Source organism: Mustela nivalis (genome assembly GCF_964662115.1).
Source record: "Mustela nivalis genome assembly, chromosome: 7".
In the NCBI taxonomy this organism is placed as follows: domain Eukaryota; kingdom Metazoa; phylum Chordata; class Mammalia; order Carnivora; family Mustelidae; genus Mustela; species Mustela nivalis.
The window spans coordinates 120,327,745-120,353,860 of record NC_139026.1 but is presented as its reverse complement, the minus strand read 5'-3'; the positions used below and the strand labels follow the sequence as shown (position 1 = coordinate 120,353,860).

Sequence of the window (26,116 nt, the reverse complement as noted above, 5' to 3'; positions counted from 1 at the left end):
ATGTCCATTATCACCACTGCTATTCAACATAGTACTAGAGGTCCTAGCCTCAGCAATCAGACAACAAAAGGAAATTAAAGGCATCCAAATCGGCAAAGAAGAAGTCAAATTATCACTCTTCGCAGATGATATGATACTATATGTGGAAAACCCAAAAGACTCCACTCCAAAACTGCTAGAACTTATACAGGAATTCAGTAAAGTGTCAGGATATAAAATCAATGCACAGAAATCAGTTGCATTTCTCTATACCAACAGCAAGACAGAAGAAAGAGATATTAAGGAGTCAATCCCATTTACAATTGCGTCCAAAACCATAAGATACCTAGGAATAAACCTAACCAAAGAGACACAGAATCTATACTCAGAAAACTATAAAGTACTCATGAAAGAAATTGAGGAAGACACAAAGAAATGGAAAAATGTTCCATGCTCCTGGATTGGAAGAATAAATATTGTGAAAATGTCTATGCTACCTAAAGCAATCTACACATTTAATGCAATTCCTATCAAAGTACCATCCATCTTTTTCAAAGAAATGGAACAAATAATGCTAAAATTTATATGGAACCAGAAAAGACCTCGAATAGCCATAGGGATATTGAAAAAGAAAGCCAACGTTGGTGGCATCACAATTCCGGACTTCACGCTCTATTACAAAGCTGTCATCATCAAGACAGCATGGTACTGGCACAAAAACAGACACATAGATCAGTGGAACAGAATAGAGAGCCCAGAAATAGACCCTCAAATCTATGGTCAACTAATCTTCGACAAAGCAGGAAAGAATGTCCAATGGAAAAAAGACAGCCTCTTCAATAAATGGTGCTGGGAAAACTGGACAGCCACATGCAGAAAAATGAAATTGGACCATTTCCTTACACCACACACAAAAATAGACTCAAAATGGATGAAGGACCTCAATGTACGAAAGGAATCCATCAAAATCCTTGAGGAGAACACAGGCAGCAACCTCTTCGACCTCTGCCGCAGCAACATCTTCCTAGGAACAACGCAAAAGGCAAGGGAAGCAAGGGAAAAAATGAACTATTGGGATTTCATCAAGATCAAAAGCTTTTGCACAGCAAAGGAAACAGTTAACAAAACCAAAAGACAACTGACAGAATGGGAGAAGATATTTGCAAACGACATATCAGATAAAGGACTAGTGTCCAGAATCTATAAAGAACTTGGCAAACTCAACACCCAAAGAACAAATAATCCAATCAAGAAATGGGCAGAGGACATGAACAGACATTTCTGCAAAGAAGACATCCAGATGGCCAACAGGCACATGAAAAAGTGCTCCATATCACTCGGCATCAGGGAAATACAAATCAAAACCACAATGAGATATCACCTCACACCAGTCAGAATGGCTAAAATCAACAAGTCAGAAAATGACAGATGCTGGCGAGGATGCGGAGAAAGGGGAACCCTCCTACATTGTTGGTGGGAATGCAAGCTGGTGCAGCCACTCTGGAAAACAGCATGGAGGTTCCTCAGAATGTTGAAAATAGAGCTATCTATGACCCAGCAATTGCACTATTGGGTATTTACCCTAAAGATAAAAACGTAGTGATCCAAAGGGGCACATGCACCCGAATGTTTATAGCAGCAATGTCCACAATAGTCAAACTATGGAAAGAACCTAGATGTCCATCAACAGATGAATGGATCAAGAAGATGTGGTATATATACACAATGGAATACTATGCAGCCATCAAAAGAAATGAAATCTTGCCATTTGCGACAACATGGATGGAACTAGAGCGAATCATGCTTAGCGAAATAAGTCAAGCAGAGAAAGACAACTATCATATGATCTCCCTGATATGAGGAAGTGGTGATGCAACATGGAGGCTTAAGTGGGTAGGAGAAGAATAAAAGAAACAAGATGGGATTGGGAGGGAGACAAACCATAAGTGACTCTTAATCTCACAAAACAAACTGAGGGTTGCTGGGGGGAGGGGGTTTGGGAGAAGAGGGTGGGATTATGGACATTGGGGAGGGTATGTGCTTTGGTGAGTGCTGTGAAGTGTGTAAACCTGGTGATTCACAGACCTGTACCCCTGGGGATAAAAATATATGTTTATAAAAAATAAAAAATTAAAAAAAAAAAAAAAGACACAAACGTAGTGATCCGAAGGTGCACGTGCACCCGAATGTTTATAGCAGCAATGTCCACAATAGCCAAACTATGGAAAGAACCTAGATGTCCATCAACAGATGAATGGATAAAGAAGATGTGGTATATATACACAATGGAATACTGTGCAGCCATCAAAAGAAATGAAATCTTGCCATTTGCGACAATGTGGATGGAACTAGAGCGATCATGCTTAGCGAACTAAGTCAAGCCGAGAAAGACAACTATCATATGATCTGCCTGATATGAGGAAGTGGTGATAAATAATATTTTTATAAATATTATTTATTATAAATTTAAATTTTAGATTTACAGAAAAGTTGCAAGGATACCATAGAGCTCCTGTATACCCCTCACTCAATTTTAACATCTTACATAATCATGGTTTTGGCAAGACAAAGGAATTAATCTTGTTTTACTGATACTAATTAAGCTGCACATTTTATCTGTATTTCACCTGCTTTTCCACTAATGGCTTTTTGCAGTTGCAAGATATAATCCAAATACCACATAGCATTTACTGATTTTATTTATTTAATTTATTTGTTTATAGTGCTTTAAGTTCTGGAATGTGCCGAACTTGTGTGTCTTATTAAATGTCTTCCTTATAAATATGACAGAAAATAACCCTTCCCTCCCTGGAAATATGACTTATCAGATCCTAGAGAAATGGTCCATTAAGACTCATATAAATATATATTTCTACCAAAGTTTTACTGAAGAGAAAAAGAGGTAAGTCACTTTGTCAGGAACCTATGAGATCAAATTATTTAATGTGTCAGAGATATCTCTGCAAAAAATACTTGTCACTTACCTGTCTCCCAAGGTTCTGGTAAAGAGCCATAGATATACAGTAAATCCTTTTAATTAATTCTGTAATAGAATGTAAAGTATTATTATACTCATATTCAAATAACCCATTTTTAATAAACATAAAGAAACTGCCTTCCTTTTATTCCAAAATTTCATTTTTAATTACTGTATTCTTTTTTAAGATAACAAAGGAACTAATTTAAGGGAGAATAATTTGGGAAATCTGTTACATGTCTTTAGTTTAAAAGTGAAGGCATGCAAAACTTAATAAAAGTTTTGAGATGTACAGAAAATGTTCTACAAAAAAAAAAAAGAAATGCCAAATGAATGAAACTGACTAGGAAGAATTCTTCACATTCTTTTCCATGTACATAATTGCGGTAGAAATTACTGAATAGTCACAAACAAGTGAATCATATTGAGGGCATAGCCTTTTGATGGAACAATAGTAATCCAGAGTTTGGAGTTAGGAGGCTTTTGAAAAAATACATGTCCAGTTAAGTGTCCGCATGTGTCAGTTTGCCTGAGACAGTACCAGCTTATGCCTGTTGTCACAGTGTCCCACTAAATTTATTAATTCTCTTGTATTTTTCTTATTCTGGTGCCCTTTTTTTGTTGTTGTTAATGGTAGCAGTATTAATAAGCCTGAATTTTCACTTTTAGGCTCTGCCATTATCTTGTCAAGCAGTATGAGATGCAGTGCAGGGAACCCAGCTACCAATCTAAAGTGGTTAAATCTGAAAGACCCTGAGCAGTAACCCATCTCTTTTGATGTGCTGTAGCTGATACCTCATTCTCAAAGACAATACTCAAAGCCATAGGTGGGGGGGGGGGAGCTCACTCAGACAGGACTAGCTAGAGATAATGAACTCCTTCAGTCTCAGATGGAGGTGGAAGTACTGAATGCTGCTGCCACTGCTTATGACTAGCTCAAAGACCAATTTAAGAAAAACAGATGGAGAGGTTTTATGTATTACTCTATAAAGCATGACTTTTCATTTAGATCAAATGACTATTCTTTAAATTTATCTCTCAATTCTAATTAAAATTTATCTTGTTTATACAATCAAAGTTAAGGGTCAGCTGTTACTTTCCTGGTTCTGTTAACAGAAGAAATTCACACTTAAATGATGTCCGCTTTCTACTGGTGTAAGGAGATACATCAAACAGAAAACTCAGTTAAGGGGCACCTGGGTGGCTCAGTGGGTTAAGCCTCTGCCTTCAGCTGAAGTCATGATCCCAGGGTCCTGGGATCGAGCCCCGCATCGGGCTCTCTGCTCAGCGGGGAGTTTGTTTCCCTTCCTCTCTCTCTGCCTGCCTCTCTGCCTACTTGTGATCTCTGTCAAATAAATAAAAAAATAAAAATCTTTAGAAAAAAATAAAAAAAAGAAAACTCAGTTAATTCCTTTTTCTTAACTGATTTAGAAAGTAATTCAATAAAACAATACATATACAAATGTACTGATGACCTAATAACATAAATTTTATATATTTGCAATAACAACATAGATAAAGCAAATGAGAGGAAAGCTGTATTGGGGTAAGGAAATAACAACAAATGGAAACTCAAATCCACAGAAATCTAAGACGAGAATGCAAAATAGAAAGACTAATATAATCAACTCTATAAATATGTATTTGTTCTCCTTTCTTCTCTCAGCTTCTTTGAAAGACATAAGATTAGGGGCACTTGGGTGGCTCAGTCAGTTAAGTATCTGAATTCTGCTCAGATCATGATCTCAGGATCCTGGAATCGAGCTCAGTTTGGCAGGTTCCATTCTCGGCTGGAAGTGTGCCTGTCCCTTTTCCTCCCCCTGTGCACCTCTCCTCACTTGTGTGCTCTCTCTCTCTCAAATAAGAAAATAAATAAATATATAAATAAATAATAAAAGACATGAAATTACATAAAATAAAAATTATAACAATATATGGTTGGGTTTTTACAACACAAAGACATAATACATATAATAATGGTAGCAAAAAGTGGGGAAAGAGAAAAATGGAGCTATACAGGAGAAAAGTTTATTTTGCTGAATTTAAGTAAAAATGAGAAGTAGATTCTTCTAAGTTAAAATGCGTATTTTAAAACCTAGAGCAAACACTAAGAAAACTCAAGCTGTATAATTTAAAAATGATTAAGGGACTCAAAATATCAGAGTGGAAAATATTCACTTAATTCAAAAGAATTCACTTAAATTTAAAAGAATTCAAGAGAAATTTTTTAAAAAGCATGAGGCCGACAGAAAACAAAAAGCAAAAAAGCAGATGTAAATCCAATCATGTCAATAATATTAAACATAAACATACTAACCCAGTCAAAAAGGAGAGATCATCAGATTATATTTTTTAAAAAACCAGTGACACTTAGCCCTTGAACAACATGGTTTGAGCTGCACAAGTCCATTTAATGTGGATTTTTAAAAATAAATACAGTACTGTAAATGTATTTTCCTTTCCTTAGTATTTTCCTTTTTTTAAAAGATTTTATTTATTTATTTATTTATTTATTTAAGAGACAGAGAGAGCATGAGCAGGGGAGCAGGGCAAAGGAAGAGAAAGAGGCAGATTCCCTGCCAGGCAGGGAGCATTACATAGGGCAAGATCCCAGGACCTTGAGATCATGACCTGAGCTGAAGGCAGAGGCTTAACTGACTGAGCCATGCAGGTACCCTGAAATCTAGGATTTTGATGTTTCTACCTTTGTTCTTCTTGCTCAAGATTTAAAAAAAAAAACAACTTTTTGGTTTCAGTTTCATTTTTGTTTTCTTAACAAGTCTACTGTTTAATCTCTCAGGATTAAAAAAAAAATTAATTAAGGTCCTAAAGAATTAAACAACAAAGGAATGTCAAGGGAACTATTCTCTGGGGTATCAGAGCTATTCCAGTTTAACACCTAGCTTCAAAACAAAATGAGTTTTTATATTTTCTAAGTGAAATAATGTACAACCACCATCTTCTAACTTCCAAACACAAAGCTTCATCATAAGCTTGGTTTTAAAAAAAAAAAACAAATTTTTCTTAAGTTTTTTTTTTTTTTTTTTTTTTTTGGCTATTTGAGGTCTTTAGCAGTTCTACACAAGTTTTAGATTTTTTTTTTTTTGTAATTATATAGTTTATTGATGTGTTCACTGTCTGTCTTGCCTCCTCCATTACACTATAATTTCCCTGAGGACAGGGAGTAAATCTGTTTTAATTACCATTATATACTACTGGTGTATTACTTAGTACTTAAGGAATCTGAAAAAAAAAATCACTCAAAATATCAGCAGTACATAATGAAGAAAAAAATTTGTAATTATAAGAGATGGAGATTTTATAATTGTTTGTTCTTATTCTGTGAAAAATATTGCTGGTATTTTGATAAGAACTGCATCAAATCTGTAGATTGTTTTGGGTAATATAGACATTTTAACAATATCAATTCTTCCAATCCAAGAGTATGGTATACCTTTCCATTTGTCTGAATCATCTTCAATTTCTTTTATCAGTGTTTTCAGTTTTCAGAATATAGGTCTTTTCTCTTTGGTTAAATTTATTCCTAGTTATCTTATTATTTTTGCTGCAATTTTAAATTGGATTTTTTCCCTTAATATCTTTTTGTGCTAGTTTGTTATTAGTGTATGGAAATGCAACAGATTTTTGTATGTTAATTTGTATTGTGCAACTTCACTGAATTCTTTTATCAGTTCTAATAATTTTTTAGGGCTTTCTATATATAGTATCGTGTCATCTGCAACTGGTACATTTTACTTCCTCCTTACTAATTTGGATGGCTTTTACATCTTTTTCTTGTCTGATTGCTGCAGCTAGGAATCCAGTATATGTTGAATGAAGTGGTGAATGCAGCCATCCTTGTCTTACTCCTAATCTTACAGGAAACCCTTTCAGTTTTTGCAACTGAGATAATGTTAGCTGTGGGTTTGTCATATATAGTCTTAATTACATTGAGGTATGTCCCCTCTAAACCTCTCTTTGTGGAGTTTTTACCATGAAGGAATGTTGAATGTTGTCAAATGCTCTACTGAGATGATCATGTGGTTTTTACCCTTTGTTTTGTTAATGTGATGAATCATATTGTATGATTTGCAGATACTGAACCCTCCCTGCATCCCAGGAATAAATCCTATATCATCATCATGAATGATCCTTTTAATATATTACTGAACATAGTTTGTTAATATTTTGTTGAAGATTTTTGCATCTATGGTTATCAGAGATTACAGGCCTGTAGTTTTCTTTTTTTGTAGTGTCTTTGTCAAGTTTTGGCATCAGGGTAGTGGCTGGCCTCATAAAATTAATTTGGTAGTTTTCCTTCTTCTTCTATTTCTTGAAATAGTTTAGGAAGAATCAGTATTAACTTTTCGTTAAATGTTTGGTAGAACTCACCTGTGAATCCACCTGGTCCTGAACTTTTTGTTTGTTGGTACATTTTTGATTACCAATTCATTACTAGTAATCAATCTGTTCAAATTTTCTATTTCTTCTGATTCAGTTTTGGAAGATTATAGGTTTCTAGGAATTCACCCATTTCTTCTATGTTATCCAACTTCTTGGCATATAATTTTTCATAGTAGTCCTTACGATCCTTTATATAATATATAATACATAGTATATTATATATTATAACATATATAATATATATTTTATTATTATTTCATGATGTCATGACCTTGATATGGTGTCAGTTATTTCTCCTCTTTCATTTCTAATTTTATTTGAGTCCTCTCTTTTTTTCTTGTTGAATCTGGCTAAAGGTTTATCAATTTTATTCATCTTTTCAAAGAACCAGCTCTTGATTTCATGGGTCTATTTCTTTTTTAACCTCTATTTCATTTATTTCTGTTCTGATCTTTATTTCCTTCCTTCTATTAATTTTGGGCTTTGGTTTTTTTCAGTCCCCTTAAGTGTAAAGTTAGATTGTTTATTAGAGATTTTCCTTGCTTATTTATCTGGGACTTTATTACTACAAACTTTCCTCTTAGAACTGCTTTTGGTAGGTCCCAAAGATTTTGTACTGTTGTGTTTCCATTTTCATTTGTCTACATGCATTTTTTAAATTCGTCTTTGATTTCTTCATTAACCCACTAATTGTTTAGTAACATGCTGTTCAGCTTCCATGTATTTGTGTTTTTTTTCCCAGTTTTCTTCTTGTAATTTCTTATTTCATACTTCTGTGGTTGGGAAAAAAAAAGTGCTCAATGTGAATTCAGTCTTCTTAAATTTGAGGCTAATTTTGTGGCCTAACATGTGCTCTATCCTAGAGAGTGTTCCAGTGCACCTGAATATGTATGTTTTGTATATGTATCTGTTAAGTTCATCTGGTCGAAAATGGCATACAAATTCACTGTTTTAATCCTATATCTGTCTTGTCCAATACAATTATTGAGCACCTGAAATGTGGCTACCATCATTTGGGAACTGAATTAAATTTTATTCTAACAAGTTTTAATTCAAATTTAAATAGCCACATGTGGTCGATGGCTACCACACAGACAATGCAGGCTTAGAGCATACAACCACTATGAAATTTTTGGCAGATATGTATTTTTAAAAAAATGGATAAATAAGCTAACCTTTAAAATATTAAAAATAAAATTTATATATCACAGAGATGGCAGCTTTATAATAATTTAAATAAATAAGTAAATATAACCCTTTTTAAGTTTGCATAAATTTCTCAAAAAGTCTTCCTTAATATTCACCACCAGGCTCACGTATTGTATGGAGCACTGGGTGTGGTACAGAAACAATGAATCTTGGAACACCAAAAAAAAAAATTAAAAAAAAAAAAGATTTCTCAAAAAGCAATGAAATAGGGAGTGTATATATATATATGTGTGTGTGTGTATATATATATAAAATATACATACATGTATGTATATAATGTATATGTGTGTGTATATATGTAAATATATATATCAGAAAATTTTGGAATCAGTTGTGCTCATCTTCCTGGATAGAGTTCTTAATGGGCTGAAGAACTCTTAACAGCAGTCCTATTTCTAGATTTCATCCAAACTCTCAAGGAAAGGAAAAAGTCAACCTAATGGGAATAGCACTCAAGTGTTTTTCCATAATCTATCAACAATCGCTAACCCTACTCAGTCAAAAACTGTAAGAACTGTGAATTTTACCAGAATCTTAAACAAATCCAGTGAAAGTATAAGGTATTTCTGTCACCCTATTTGTTCCCCAGTCCTAAATTCTTCAGATTTGATTTTTACAGCCAGTTTTTATCACTAAAAATGGTCCTTAACTTTCAGTCACTTTCCAAACGTTTCTTATCATGTTAGGGGCTACATTAGGAAACAGGTGAAAAGTATAATCTTTGTCCTTAAAGAAATTATAGTCTAGAGAGAGCAAGCACTCAATAAACCAGCAGAACTGAACAATGATTAAGGGCCAAATGAGTACCATTTGTATACCTATATGGTAGCAGAGAAAAGGAACACCTAGTTCCCAGGAATAGAAAGGAAAAAGTATCAGGGAAGTGAGGCAATAGCAGAGGCATCCCTAAGCTAAGTCTTAGAAGATAAGCAGGACTTACCGAAGCAGTCAAGGAGGAAAGAGAAGTGTTTCAAACAAGTAAAGGCTCAAACAAGTAAAGACTCAAAACAAGTAAAGGCTCAAAAACAAGCAAAGGCTCAAAAACCCAAAAGAACTCAGAATTGAGACAAGTTCAATACTGAAATACAGTAAAGAAGAGAGCAGAAAAGAGCACTAGACAAGTGGTAGAGACTCTACCCTGAAGCTCTTTGCTTGCATGCGAGAAGACTAGATTTTATCTGGAAGATGCAGGAGCCCAAAGAATTCTGAGCTCAGGAATAACGTGATCAGATTTACATAAAAAAAAAATCAGTCTGCAACAATAGGAAGTATAAATAAGAGAAAATCTGAGATGGAATATAGGACGAACACATCAGAGACCATTCTAGTAGTGTAAGTGAAAAGAAGTAAGTGCTCAAACTCAAGGAGAGGCAATAGAGATGGTGACAAAATTATGCATTTGTGGGGTATTTAGAATATGAAACATGAATTGACTGTATATGGAAATAAGAAAGAATTAAAAAAAACCAGGGTGAGCTCCAGTTCCTTACTTGAGAAAACGGACACTGATATTCATCAATAGAACAGAATATAGGAAGAACAAGAAGGCAGGTTTGAGAGGTAATTTTGGGAATTTTGAAACTAAGGAAGAAGGCAGTAATCAGTAAAATCAATAGTACCCAAAAAATAAGCTCAAATCTACAAGCCCCAGCTCAGATTTACTGAATTAGAAACTCTACGGATGGAGCCCAGCAATCTGTATTTTTAATCACCCTCCAAATGATTCTAGTGTTTGCTAAACCTGCAGAACCACTAGTCTTGCCAAACATTACTGGTAATACCGGCAAAGAATCAAGCAATCGGGTAGGCACTGATGATGACAGAAGGGAAAGGTTATTAGTAGAAGGAGCAGAATCCTGATCACAGAAGAATTCAGGGATACACTATAAGAAGAGAGAGCACATGTAGACTCTTCTTTCAATACAGCCTTAAGAGAAGAGGAAGAGGTGATTAAACAAAAAATAATTAACAGAAAAAAGTCCTCCAAAAGGAAGAAAATGATTCACAGCCCATGCAGAGCAACTGGCTTTGGGAGGTAAGGCAGGCACCAGTGGCTGCCTTCCCAGTCCACTCTCCTTCCTGGAAAACAGAATCCTGATTTAGTTCTTCTCTGGGAGGGTTGGAGGGCCATGAATCTTGACTAATCTAAGCCAATCACAGGACTTCTATAACCCCTGCCATGGATTGGTTTAGAAATGGGTTATATGATGCAGATTCAGGCAGTGAAGTCTGCTAAGTTTTTTTCACTCTACAAAAAGACATAAAAGAAATGCTATGGTCTGCATTTTTGTGCTTCCCATCCCACAAAATGCACAGGTTGAAGCCCTAATCTGCAGTGTGATAGTATTTAAAGGTGGGGCTTTTGGGAGGTAATTAAGGTTACATTAGTTCACGAAGGTGGAGCCCCAAATTAAGTGTTCTTACAAAATGAGAAAGAGACTCTTTGCCATGTGAGGAAACAGCACAAAGGTGGTTGACCTCAAGCCAGAAACAGGCAACTTTATCTCAGATTTCCCAAACTCCAGAACTGTGCAAAATAAATATTTGTTGTTTAAGCTACCCAGTCTACAGTATTTTATGATAGCAGCTGTTGCTGCTCAAGACAAGAAACACGTTCCTTTCTTACAATCTTGAGTACTTGGGTATAATCTTGGAGCTAAAGCTGTCTGTCATCTTCAGACCAAGGGACAAGCCTGAGGACAAAAGCTAACTCATGCAGGATGTTAGAATGGAAAGACAGATCCTGAGAGCTTAATGACAGCAGTGAGCTGCTACATGAACCAACTATAAAACCATCTTTCTTCCAAATTTCTAGTTATATGAAATCATAAAATTTACTTATTATTTTCAGTTTTAGTTGGGTCTTCCACTACTTGCCAGCCGAAAGGCATTCTGATACAGAAAGACATTTTCACTGAGATGGGTGTAAATGAAATTAACTTTGCCTACTGGAGACATGGGAATTGGAGGGAGTTTCAGACTAAGGTTTCATTTTTTAGACAAAATGAAGCTCATATAGATCTATTTTATAAAGGGACTGCCTTAACGTCTCTTTTCTACTTTAAAATATCTAGTATTTCTAATGATAACAATAGTCATGAAGAAGATAATGGTGATAAGCTCATGGCCATTAAAATATTTTTAAGAGCTAGGCATTTTGTCCTTGTATTGTTTGGCTTCTGCATTCTATTTGACTTCCACAGTGAAATCATACCAAAATCATCTACTTTCTGTTTATAACAATTTTCAGGTCAGTTTCATTTTTCAAACTTTCTTGGTATATAACACTATACACCACAATATAGTTTACAGAGGGAACCCTTAATTTGAAAGAAACTCTGAAAACCAAACAATATATTAAAAAGATTTCTATTTTTATTTCCATATATTTTCTGAATCTGTTCAAGGAAACAGATTCATTGTGGCCATGTAGATAAACACTAGAGAAAATACAATTTGAGCACAAATAACAAAAAGCAATAGAACTGTATGTCTATCCAACCAGTCCCCAAATGGTGAAAAACAAAATTGGAAGTTGAATTTTAAGAGTTTTTGAAGCCCCGAACATTTTTCCTATAGAAACAATGCTACTGTAAGTCATTCCATTACTGGGCCAGTTTATAAAACCCTTATAAAACTATACACAGAAGACTATTGTTTGAATTACACCCAGACAGAATAATACTTTTTCCTTTGGAAAATACACCATTTTCTCCCTCCGCCCTCTACCAAGTCCCAGGAGAGTGGGCCTAGCCATGGACTCCGTTCACCTCTCCAACCTCATCATTACTCTCCACACTGCACGTTCTCTGAATTGCTCTCCTTCAACCTGCAAGGTCTTTTTTCCTTGTAGTCGCTGCTGTCATACCCTCCTCGACCTCTTCCAGGTCACCCTCCCTCAGCCTTCTGGGGCTTAAATGATACTTCCTCAAGAAGACAGTTCCTCCTCTCCACACTGAGTCACTTGTCCCTGCTGAACCCCTCACCACAGTATTTCTTCCAATGTACTGTAATTACTTTGCTTAGCCTCCATATTTGGAGGATACATCTTACTTGCTACTGTTTTAAACATAGATGAGTAGCTGGTATTTTGAAGATGTTTAATACATATTTGTTTGTATGAATGAATTTACATAACCAGGTGTTTCAATTTGGTTTTAACCTAACCCATGGAATATTTAACCTGATCTATGGTCACTACCAACAGATGAAGCAGTTTTCCAAAGATTTCTTCACTCTTGAATTTATACCTACAATTTGTTCACAGAGAGGAGGCTACTTATCCAATTTCTTCCCCATTGCATAAAATAACTTAAATAGAGCATTAAAATTCTAGCAAACAGAAGTATGTATTCTAATATTATCTTTATCTCTTTCCTATAGGTAATGTCATTCACTTTTGTGTTTGTTTTGGTTTTTTAAATTTTTAAATATTTTATTCAATTTAATTACCATATATTATATTATTAGTTTCAGAGGAAGAATTTAGTGATTCATCAGTTGCATACAACACCCAGTGTTCATTACTTCATGTGCCCTCCTTAACATCCATCACCCAGTTACCCCATCTCCCCATCCATCTTTTCTCCAGCCACCCTCAATTTATTTCTTTTAAGTTAGAGTCTCCTATGATTTGCCTCCCTCTGTTTTCATCTTATTTTATTTTTCATTCCCTTTCCCTGTCATCTGTTTTGTTTCTTAAATTCCACATATGAGTGAAATTATATGGTATTTGTCTTTGAATGACTTGTTTAAGTCCATCAACAGATGAATAGATAAAGATGTAGTATAGATACACAATGGAATATTACTCAGCCATCAAAAAGAATGAAATCTTTCCATTTACAACAACCTGGATGGAACTAGAGGGTACTAGACTAAGGTAATTTCATTCATTTTTATGGCTTTTACTACAATCGATGAAATGCTAATTCCCCAATTTGTATCTCTAGGTCTGATTTGTCTCTTGCCTTAAAAATCCAAATTTCCAGGTGTCCATAATTTTATACCTGAATGTCCCATAAGGACTTCACTCTAATATTTCTCCTATGTTCTCCATTTCAGATAATGACATTACTATCTGAATACTAGAACGTGATACTCAAGTGCTCTCACTCTTGTTATTTAAAGATTGGCCCATGGACCAACAGTGCTTGTTGTTCATCACCTCGAACCTTTTTAGAAACACAACATTGTACCCCACCCTAGACCTGGTAAATTAAAATTTACCTTTTAACAAAATCCCCGGGGAATTCATATACATATTAAAATCTGAGAAACACTAATCTCTAATTCCTTTTTCTACCTACCCCACACATCAAGAACTGAGTCTACACAGGAAAACGTCTCATATACATTCCTTCCCGTCCATTTCTGTTATTGTCCTGACTTAACCCATCACCTCTTGCCTGAAACATTGCAATGACCTCTTTGTTGATCTCATTCCTCTAATCCACTGGTTCTCATCCAGAAGTTCATAAGAAACACTCTGTTATAAAGCTATGAATTTGAGAAAAGCCATATGGTTGGCTGACCAGAACTGTGCATAATATAAAACTCATCTTACCTATGTTGCAATCAAAATCTAGGGATGCTTACATATGGGAAAGCATGCAAAAATAAAAAGCAGAAGACTGAGAACCACTCGTCTTGTGTCTCCTCAAAACACTCATTCTCCATACTGACCTCAGTTTTCTCTCCAAAATACAAATATGATCATATCATATCACTCTCTAAAGTCTTTCAGTGGCTTCTGCACACATCATGTACTTCCACACCTCCCCCTTTCTGTTCATGTTTTCCTTTTTTTCTCCTTTTGGCAAAAATCTTGCTCATCTTCTAAAGTCCTGTTCAAGAATCAACTCACTGGGGAAAAAAAAAAAAAGTCATCTTATCCTGCCAATTTTCTTGGTAAATAACTGCTTTCCCCCTCCCCCTGTTCCCCACCATATGTTCATCACGTGATCACGGCTGCCTATCTTCCCTGCCAGACAAGGACTTCCCTGAAGGCACTCTGTATCTCAGTCACTGACAGATGGTAGATACTCAAAAAATGTAAAAGAAGTCAATTACCATTTATATCTGACATCATCAAAAGCTGTAGAACTTCTCACTGATAACGTGAATGCTTTTATAAACTATAAATACTAAGTACCATATATCTATAAGATGGAATCATTTAGAAAATAAAATGAAAAAGAAAAATACCTTTCAAGCTATATAAATCCAAGTATAGTAAAAGTTTAAATATGCTTAGAGACTTAATTCACAGTCACATAAATGCAGCTACCCTTGTGAGTCCACAACCTGGGTAGGTCTACCCTTCTTCCTGATAGTTAAACCAGATAATTGGACAAGAAGAAAAGTTTAGCTTTTGATAGGAGAGAGAGAGATAATCCTGGCAGTTTACTTGAAAAATTACATATTTTATCATAAAGATTAAAAAGTTATCTTTATGTAACAAAGAAAATTATTATCTGTAATTTAAAATCATTAACATTTCAGCTTTGCATATTACTTTTCAAAGGTGGTTAAATCACACTAAACATACCATTTTGTATTCAGTTATAAAATTCTGCCATAAATTACACTCATAATTACACTTTTGGTGACCACATTATTTTATCATCTTGACATATCTGTAGTTCATTAAAACATTCATCAAATTTCATTAATTTAGTTCTAAATTTATTGAACAACTGCTGTGTGCCAGGCCCTGAGATAGCTGACCACCCCTAACCTCAGGATCGCCTGCCACTTGACCCATATACCCTGCACTGCAGTGGTGTGCTAAATGCAAATCAAGTATGGCTCACCAGCAGTGCTAAGTGGGGTGGGATGACTCTCCCATCTGACTGCCACTCTCAAAGGATGAGAAGTCAACACGAGGTCAGAAGGAAGAGGGAGAGACATGTAATATGGACAAGGCATAAGAACCTAAAATCACACACATTCAGAGACAGGAAGTGGCTGAGAGTATAGCACAAGAAACAAACATGAATGGTGCCCACTTCATTAATATCTCACCAGAACTGGAAGTTGTTTTGATTTCCAGTACTTTCAAGAGAATAGAAAGGGTGACTCAAGGTAGATTTAAAATGCATTTCTTTGATTACCTATGATGATGAACATATTCCTACTTTTTGATTACTAACTGTATTACTCATCCATTAAAATTCTCTGTCCATTTATGTACTAAGTCTTGATACTTTTTTCCTCATTAAGTTTAAGAGAACTCTTAAGGTATTACAGATATAAACCCTTAGTCACACTTGATACGAGCATTTTCCCCAATCTGTTACATGACTTTTCCATTGTGAGTAAGTCTTAAATGTTATATATTCACACTGTTGACCAATTCTTTAGTGAGGTTTTCATTGCTCCAATATTGAATTATTGTACTGAGTTACTGAGTTATCCCAAATCTGATAAATGTAACATTCTATTTTCTTCTTTTAAGATTTATTTATTTATTTGAGAGAGAGAGAGAGAGAGAACAAGCATGGGGGGAGCAGCAGCAGGAGAGGGAGAGAGAGAGAAGCTGACTCCCCACTGTGCACAGAGCCTCATGTGAGGCTCACGCCCCTGAGATAATGACCTGAGCCAAAATCAAGAGTCAGATGCTTAAACAACTAAGCCCCTCAGGTGCACCTACATTCTATCTTCTACTGAATTTTCTAAAGGGTGATTTTTAAAATATTTAGCTCTTGATACTATCTAGACCTGATAAAGACATGATGTACAAAAACATTCACACATAGCCATTAATCTCCCTCCTTCTATCCTACTCCCACTCCCTTTGCCAAAATACAGCTAGGGAATTCATTTGTATACAAACTCTTCATTCCTTTTAATTCAAATTCCCTTAAAACCAGTGCTAATTTTGAAGTACTGCTGGCAACATTTAATTTCTATACCTTCTACACCCCCAAAACTAGAAACAACCAGCATTTTCTTTGAGGGCTTGGCATGCCATAGCCTTTTGACTTGATGTTATGGCAAGCAATTTTAAAATTAGAAAGGAGGGGCTTGGTCAAGCGGTTTGCCATTGAGCACCTCTGACTCCCATGGGAGTTTGGAAATTGGAGGGGAAAGGGCACATTCTAGATGTCACAATGAGGGAGCAAACATTGCTATCAGTGAGAAACCAGAGATCTGAAGTATTCCACTACATATAAGGCAATTTGTACAACAAAAATGTCCACCCCATATGCCAATGGCTACCTCGCTTTAGCTTATAGCCCAAGGTGACTTGCTTCCAATATCTAGTCAAGGTATCTCTCCTGACTTCCGTTTGTTCTATCCACCCTGCCTTAGGTACTTGTTTCACAGTGATGGGGTCTGCCCCAGGAAGACTGTGAAGTGTACCTGGCTTTACTGGATGTCCTCCTTACTCCACCTATGGGGACTCTCACTTTACCACCCTTTCTGGCCTGAAGTCATTCAAGTAACATCCCTAGAAGTTCCTGGGCTTTAGCTACACTGTTCTTGCTCTGATCCACCCAAACATGTTTCCTACAAATTTTCAGCAAATACCTGATAAACAAATCACACTATGAAAAAAAAAATATGAAATCTTATGACAATATAGTACACTCTTTTTCCCAGGGATATCCGTATTGAAAACTTAATCCAAAGATACCACTTCTTACCATCTCCTCTATTACCACCCTGGTCCATCTTTCTACCTGCACCACCACAGCATTTTCTTAGCAAGTCTTCCTGCTTCAACCTTATATATAATTGGTAGTCTCTTCTCAACAGTGATCTATCATGTCTTAGCCCCAAGCCCTCTGATAGCTCCCTAATTCACTCAGAATAAAAGCCAAGTATTTCCAATGGTCTTCAAGGCCATAAATGAAATGAGGAAATCTGGAGGAAGAGTGTACCAGAAAGAAAAAACAAGAGTCCACTTTGGTCATGTTAAGTACGAGATGCCTAGGAGACATTCCACTGGAGCTGCCAGAAAGGTGTTATTCTTAGATCTTCAGACAAGAGCTTCAGGCTAAATGGTTTTCACCTGGGGGTGATTCTGACACCCCAGGAGACACTCTGCAATGTGTGACATAGTTTTGGTTGCCACTTGTCGGATAGAGGGGGTTCTACTGGCATCTAGTAGGTAGAGGCCAGAGATGCTGTTGCTATACACCCTACAGTGTACAAGACAGCCCCCTGACAAAAATGGACCCTATATAAAATGTTACTAGGTGCTAAGGCTGAGAAAACCTATGCCAGAGAAATAAGTAAGGGAGAACTATTCAAATAGATCATATTTAAAACCCAAAGCGCAAAGTGAGAAAAATGAGAGACCCTGAGGTGCTCCTCTTCCAGCACTCAGGTAAAAGTGGAAGGACCAACACAGAAGACTGAAAAGGGTCAGCCAGAATGGGAAAAGGCAATGCAGGAAAGGGTGGTGGGACAAAGGCCAGAGAAGAGTGTTCCTGAAAGGAAGCAATGCTCAACAGTTGTCCATTCCAGGATAAACAGCTAAGGTGGCAAGTGACACCAGTCTGGGTAAGATCTGAAAGAATAGAGGAGGTGTGCTGTGGGTGAAAGAGAACAGAGGCACACGGGAAGGCTGCCAGGCAAATGAGGCTGCAGGGTTTATCACTCAAGTGAAACCAACAGGCAGGCAGTCGGGCTCCTCCAGCCCTCTGACTTTGCCAGATGGGAGAGATCAAAGAGGTGCATAAGGGAATCTGCAGGACAGCAATTTGAATTTGGGCAGCTAGGACTGGATAAGGAAGAACTGATGAGAGAAGGGAACTAATGAATAAAGAGTGGGGGGAGGGGGTTAATGAACTGAAATTCTTTTTTTTTTTTAAGATTTAATTTATTTATTTGACAGACAGAGATCACAAGTAGGCAGAGAGGCAGGCAGAGAAAGAGGAGGAAGCAGGCTCCCCGCTGAGCAGACAGCCCAATGCAGGGCTTTATCCCAGGACCCTGAGATCATGACCTGAGCTGAAGGCAGAAGCTTTAACTCACTGAGCTACCCAGGAGCCCCTGAACTGAAATTCTTGATGAGTCATAACCATGTTTCCCTATCAATAAATATACTCCTCTACCGTGCTTTTAATTGTTCCATATTAATATAATCTCTCTTAATACATTAAAGTAAATGTGATTTTACTTTAGCAAGAAAGAGCTATTTACTATCTGAACACTGCTCAGGGTCCTATTTACTTTACCAGACCAGGAGGAAAGAGCATTTGTGGAAAAGACCATGTAATCATGAAAGATATGCTAAATAACAGTCATGGGTTAAAATACTGGTGTTTTCATTGCTCATGTTGCAACCATTTTTTTTTTAAGATTTTCATTTATTTATTTGACAGACAGAGATCACAAGTAGGCAGAGAGAGAGGAAGGGAAGCAGGCTCCCCGCTGAGCAGAGAGCCCAATGCGGGACTCGATCCCGGGACCCTGGGATCATGACCTAAGATGAAGGCAGAGGCTTTAACCCACTGAGCTATCCAGGTGCCCTGCAACTTTGGATGACTGACTTAACCTCTCTGATCCTAAATTTCTTTACTTAACAGAATGTGGTAGGCACCAGAAGGCACATAAAATCCCCTTCAACAATATCCACATCCTAATCCCTGGAACCTGTGAATATGTTATGTTACATGGCAACCAGGAAGGTTGCTAATCAAACGACCTTAAAATAAGGAGACTATCCTGGAATACCCAGGTGGACCCACAGGAACCACAAGGGTCTTAAAGGGAAAGAGAGAAGCGTTAAAAGTCAGAACCAAAAAGACTGCCTGTGAGACTTGTCCCACCACCACTGATCTGTACATCGAGGGAGTGCCACAAGCCACAGAATGTGGGCAGCCTCTAAAAGCTGGAAAAGACAAGAAAACTGATCTCCCCTAAAACCTCCAGGAAGGAATGCAGTCCTGCCAACACTCAGTAACACCCATTTTGGGCTTCTGACCTCAGTAACAACCATTTTGGGCTTCTGACCTCCAGAACTGTAGGATAATAAGTTTGTGTTGTTTTAAGCCATGAAGTTTCTCTTAATTTGTTACAGAAGAATAGGAAACTAACACCAGGTAAAATGAATCAACTTCTGTATCTGTATAACCAAGAAAATATACGTATAAAATACCAAACAGAATGCCTAGGATATGGGGAATGTTTAAATAGCTGTTATTAGTATTATTAGTATTATTAGTGCTAATACCATCATAGCACCAAAACCAGTGGTAGTCAAGAGAAAGAACACTAATTCAGTTCTAGAATTTACACAGTGCTATGACCTAAGACATCTTAGCTAAACTTAGTTACCCTATAGGACTCATTTTCACACTTATAAAACAAAATGAGGGAGCCTAGAATACATGACTTCTAAAGTTTCTTCCAGCTCTAAAATTTTATGATTCAAAAACCTAATTCCTTAATGACATTCTACTTATTGCTAATTAACAGATTCAGAAAATCCTATTAAATAAAAACAGTAAGCCAAGCAGTTTTCATTTAATGTTTCAACAGTTTCAATATTTTATATTGCTGAGTTATAGCCTTATAAAGTTGAGTCATGGCATAAAAATCATAGACCTGCAAGCAAGGGAAAATATCTAAGTCATCCTGCTACTATTTAAAGGACTCACAGTCAAACTACAATAATATCTTCTCAAGTAGCTCAAAGTATATTCCCACACATTACCTAATTTATTCTTTTTTATAATAGCTCTATTGAGATATAATTCACATACTATGCAATTAACCCTTTCACCGTAGATGATTCTCTGATTTTGGTACATTCAGAGAGTTGTAAAACCATCACCGCAAATAATTTTTTAGACCATTTCCATTATCCTAAAAAGAAACTCTCTATGCATTAGCAGTCTTTCCCCATCTCCCTTCTATGACCCTTCCTGGCCACTAATCTACTTTCTGTCCCCTACGATTGGCCTATTTTGGACATTTCATATAAATGGAGTCCTACAACATAGGGCAATTTGTGGGTCTGACTTCTTTTTTTTTTTTTTTTTTTTTTATTTGAGAGAGAGACAGTGAGAGAGCATGAGCGAGGAGAAGGTCAGAGGGAGAAGCAGGCTCCCCATGGAGCTGGGAGCCCGATGTGGGACTCAATCCCGGGACTCCGAGACCATGACCTGAGCCGAAGGCAGCCGTCCAACCAACTGAGCCACCCAGGCGTCCCTGTGGGTCTGACTTCTTAACACGTTTGAGATTTGTCCATGTTATAGCATGTGTCAGCACTTCCTTTTTCATGCTAAATTATATCCCATTGGATTGTGTGACTAATATACCACATTTTGCTTATCCATTCATCAGCAGATGGACATTTGCATTGTTTCTGTGTTTTAACTATCTGGAATAATGCTGCTATTAGCATTAGAGTATAAATGTTGATGTGGATGTGTGTTTTGAGTTCTCTTGGGTATAGACCTAGGAGTGGAATTGCTGGGTAACCTATGATAACTCTATGTCTTAAGCTTTTAAAGAACTGTTAAGCTGTTTTCCAAAGGGGCTGCCTCCTTTTCTCCCACCAACAATGTATGAGCATTCATTCCAATTTCACCACATTCTTACCAACACATCTGTCTTTGACTATGTGCTATCTTTTGCGATTCTGACTTGCTTACCCCTATGACTAATGAAGTTGAGCATCTTTTCATAAGCTTATGTACGATTTACCAATCTTCTTTGGAGAAATGTCTATTCAGGTCCTCTGTCCATTTTTTAATTGTGTTGTTCTTTTTATTACCAGGTTGTTAAGAGTTCTTTATAAATTCTGGATACAAGTCCATTGTCAGATAACTGATTTGCATGTATGTATTTTCTTCCACTCTATGTACCTCATCTAATCTTAGTGGAGCTACTTATACTCAATAAACAAAGTCTGTGTTGCTATCCCCGTTTTACTGGTAGAATTGGCATTTTTATATGATTAAATAGACTTGACAACTGACAGACTCAAAAAAAAAAAAATGTTTATAGCTCTGCTCCTGTTTTTATTAATTTAAAGGGGCCATATATTCATGGCTACAGTGTTGACAGCATACCCAGAAAGGCGCCCTCATTCAATCCTGATGCTGCCTGTATCAATAACCAGACAGTATTATTTGCACAGTTATATCAGAGATGATTCATTCATTCACTCAAAAAATAGTTATAATGTGTTAATGTAGCAGGTGCTGTGCTCAGGATGCATCAGTGAACATGACCAAGTCCTTCATTAACCTTATAATTTGGCAGTGTTATACAAAATCCCAAGTGCTAAATCAATTTCCTGATGGCAAACCACCCAAAAAAAAAAAAAAAAAAAAAAAATCCTAGTGCTCAGAAATCTACCCTCAACTCTCATGAAGAAACATTATAGATTTTAATGCAAGGAATATCCTATTTTTAAAAAAAATCCATAGTGTCAAACTTATTTTGTGGCCCAAAATGACTTTGTTTGAGTACTGACCTTACTAAGCCATCACTTGGTTCTCATAAATCCTTTTTCTAATGCAGCCATGTTTACTTTAATGGCATCTGTCAAAAGGAAATCCAAGTAGAAGAGGAAAATACTCATATTTTTAACCTTTAACCAGAAGCCTAAAGGCTCAAAATCTATATCATAGCCAGTTCGTACCCCATGTGAATAAAAATGTTATAATAGCTCCATTAAACATAAAAACAAAAATACAGAAATTATAAATCCAACCACCTAAAAAGGTAGTTCAAACCTGGCCTACCAAAGTATCCTTAAGGCAAAGCAGAGGGACTAAATAGCCCCCCGGAGACTGAAGGCATAGCACTAAATGGCCCTCACCAACTTGACATTTCTTGGCCTTGTGTTTTGTCCACAGAATTGTTATTCCAAACTATAATATACCTATTTTCTTTTTTAAAAAATGTTAGCATATTTAATTAGAGTCAATAAAAGAATTTGTTGAGAAAGATGGTTTATAATTAGAACTACATTCAGTTTTGCTGTGCAGGCTCAGTAAATCAAGTAACAGCTAGTAAAACTACCACTGGGGAAAAGAGTACCACGCCTACTGGTAACTCTGAATGGCACTGCACACCACTTTGTAATCGGAGGGCATGCATAGTGCCCTCCTCCAGCTAAGTGCCTGCAGATTAAGGCAGCACAGGCTGAGCCTGGAGAGGGGTACCCAAGGTGATCCTGGAGATGGCATGCTACAAGGGAGGCAGCAGCCACAGACCAGCGCGGGGCTCTTCCACACGGTGAACTGAAAGGCTTGGGCTTTGCTTCAGGGAGCCAGGGAACCGCCCTAAGAGGGCAGAACACAGCATGCAGCCTTCCATTTCCCCTACTTTCACCTATCTTATATCCTGGGCTTCCAGGGAAGTTATCCAAAGACTAAAATCAGACTCTGACAAAAAGGTCTGTAAATCTAAATCTAGAGGAAGTCTTGGCTCAGCAGACAATAGGGCGCATCACATCTGAAAGACTGGCAGGGACAAAATGGGAGAATGAATAATGAAGCTGGTGAGGGGCAGAGTTAAAAACAGGAAAGGGTGAGGCAGAAGCCAAGGGTCAGGGTCAGACCTTTATCCACTGAAAATAATGCCTATTGTGGAGTGGGTGTGCCTGCTGAAAAGAGCAGCAATGGGATCCTTCACCCAGAAGGATTCAACTGCTGAAATCTTAAACTCCAGTCTGCTACTTAGAGGCTACAATCCCCTACCCTTCTAGCTCTCTCAATCCCTTACCTGCCATTGCCAATCAAAACCCCACAGCACAGCCAATGTGAGCCTTCAGAAAAGTAAAGCAGATCATGTCACTTCTCTGATTCAAACCTTCCAACAGCTTTCTCAGGACACTTGAATGAAAAAATCCCAGATCCTACTGCAGCCCTGCAGCATGCAGGCCCTGGGTAATTACCTCTCCTCCTCACTCACGCTCCCGGGCTACCCCGCCACTGCTCAGGCAAGTTCTGGGCCAGGGCTCTGGCATACCCTGGGGTGCTCTTCCCACAGCTGTGTCTTAACCACATGCCAGTCTCAGCTCAGAGGGCATCTCTTCCAAGAGCCTTTTCTTTTCACATCATCTAAAATAGCATCTGCATCACTTTCTACCCCTTATCCTTTATTTTTCTTTTTAACATTTTCATGTATATATATGTTTATCTACCTTCCCTCTAGAAGCCAGCTCCAGCAGGGCAGGGACCTTGTTTTGATCTAAGCTGCCACACCACAGAGAACAGTGTTTGGAAGATAAATGCTCAATATTTATTGAATGAATGAATCATATTTGGTCTTAACATGTTCGAGATTTCAGTTTCTCCCCATACACTCTCTATTCTCTTCCTGATCCATCAGCCATGCTCCAAGCTTCATTTCCTATGCACTATAAACCTAGGATCTGATCATCCAGCGTTGCCCACTGTCTTGCCTATACTTCGCTTTCTGGCTAGCTTGTCCTTCCCCTAAACCAATCTTCTCCACTCCCACACTTATACTAGAGATTGCTACTGTTGAAGCCCCAACCAAGTGGAGCAGAGACTCTGCAAATGCATGGTCTCAGACCATCTCGACAGGGCCCTTGCTTGCTACTGCCCATCAGTCTCTTTGTGGGCTCCCTATCATCTCCCTCTCTCACATCTCACAGAATCAATTCCAAACTTCCATTACTTTCTTATACTTCCTATTCTTCCCTCTACTCAGCAAATGACATTACCTCCACAGAACCAAGAGAGTAGTTATTAGGTCAGACTCCTTTGGTTTCCTCCACCCCTGGTGACCAACAACCACACTCTTCCTCCTTCCTGAGAAAGTGGAGGAAGGATGTCCCTCATCCTTCCCAAAGGTAACCTTCAACCAGGCTCCAGAACTCAAGCCATCCAACCTCCTAAGGGATCCAAAGCCATCACTTACCCACCTCCCTCTTCCAAACCTTCCACTTCTCCTTTACAACTTTCCCCCCACTGTACCACTGTACAGAAATGCTTAAAGTTCTCTCATTATAAAGCAAATGAACAAACAAACCTAACATACTCCCCAGATGTGATGTCTCTCTCTCTTGCCACTGTCCTAGCTGTGCCTTCCCTTTCACAGCCAAATGTCTTGAAAAAAGGGCTTAAACTCATTATTTCTACTGCTCCCACCACCATCACCAATTCACTACTCAACCTTTGCAATCTGGATTTTGTGCAAACACAACACTCTCTCCAAAATACGAATGACTTCTTAACTGAAAATTCACTCTGAATTTATTACACTTGTCAATTTAATATTGACAGTCTCAATTTTAAAATGCTTATCTCTTGGCTTCAGTAACATTACTCTTTCTTGGCGTTCTCTTTTGGACTCTTTTTTGCAGTTTGCTTTACTGTCGACTGTGATCTGAGAAAAGCCCCTTGCATGTGGTATGGCAGTTAAAAACCTGGGCTGCCATAACAAAATACTGTGAGTGGGTGGCTTAAAGAATAAAATGTATTTTTCTCACAGTCTGGAGGCTGGAAGTCCAAGATCAAGGTGCCTGTATAGTATGGGTCTGGTGAAAACCCTCCTCCTGAGTTGCAGATAGCTGCCTTCTCACTGTATCCTCACATGGCAGAGCTCTGGTGTCTCTTCCTCTTTGTATAAGAACACCAGTTCCATTGGACCTAATGGATCACCCTTATGACCTCATTTAACCTTAATCACCTCCCTAAAATCCCCATCTCCAAATATAGTCAGGTGGGTGATTAAGGCTTCAAAATATGAATTGGGAGGACACAATACTGTCCATAATAGCCAACAGTAAGACAAGAATGGTAAAAACCAAATGTTAAATGACAACAATAACTATACAAGTGAAAGAACTCCACAGCAACAAAGAAAATGGACAGCACATGGATATACCAGGATACAAAATTTTTACAAGAGTATGTTATGCATATGAAATAAAAAGAAAATCACAACAGGAATGATGTTCAAATAAAGGAGTTTATTTCTAATCTCTTCATTAGACAATTTGATAGATAAACTTTCACAGAAAGAATATATAAACAAAAAGTGTCATGTGAGAAAAAAACCACTAAGAACAATTCCAAATTGTATTCTCCATGTTTGTTTCCTGTTTCCATCACCACCATCTGTATTAGCCAAGATATAGGCTAAACTGCTGTAACAAGACCAGGAATGTAGCGACACCAACAAAAAAGGAGTTCACTTCTCTCTCATGTAGTGGTCATGGGGACTGAGGTCCCTTCTCTCCTGTCCTGCCACTCTCCCTGGAGGACTGCCCTTGTCTGTAGGATGGTAGCTGGCTCAACCACAAGTCATCCATGGGGGCGGGGCAAAAAGAATATGACAGACAGCTGATTTTTAATATAAATGCGATGTGAACATATCACTTCCACTCCCATCCATAGCCAAAACTTAAGATATGTGGTCTCCTCTGGCTACGAGGAGCCTCAGAAATCGGAGCTATGTGACAGCAAATATCAGAGGTGGGAGTGTATCCTTCTTCCCACTCTGAAACATTCCTCTTTTTCTAAAGGGATAACCTGAAGTCTCACCCAGTTATTGGATTCAGCTCAAAGTCTAAGATCTCTGGGTGATACACAACTCTTCAAG

General features: G+C 37.5%; 1 protein-coding gene across 15 annotated transcripts in view; it reads right to left on the bottom strand.

The window, feature by feature from the left end:
• Positions 1 to 26,116, bottom strand: part of ZNF438 (zinc finger protein 438) — a 195,209-nt gene that overhangs the window by 156,172 nt on the left and 12,921 nt on the right. For 9 of the 15 annotated variants that reach the window (XM_082740795.1, XM_082740799.1, XM_082740805.1 and 6 more), the window contains one exon: positions 2,964 to 3,022. The exons of 5 other annotated variants lie outside the window; for them this stretch is intronic. The gene's annotated coding sequence lies outside the window, so the exon portion shown is untranslated. Of the gene's footprint in view, positions 1 to 2,963; positions 3,023 to 4,152; positions 4,302 to 26,116 lie in introns of those variants that run through there. One more of the 15 variants, XM_082740802.1, reaches the window with a different exon arrangement.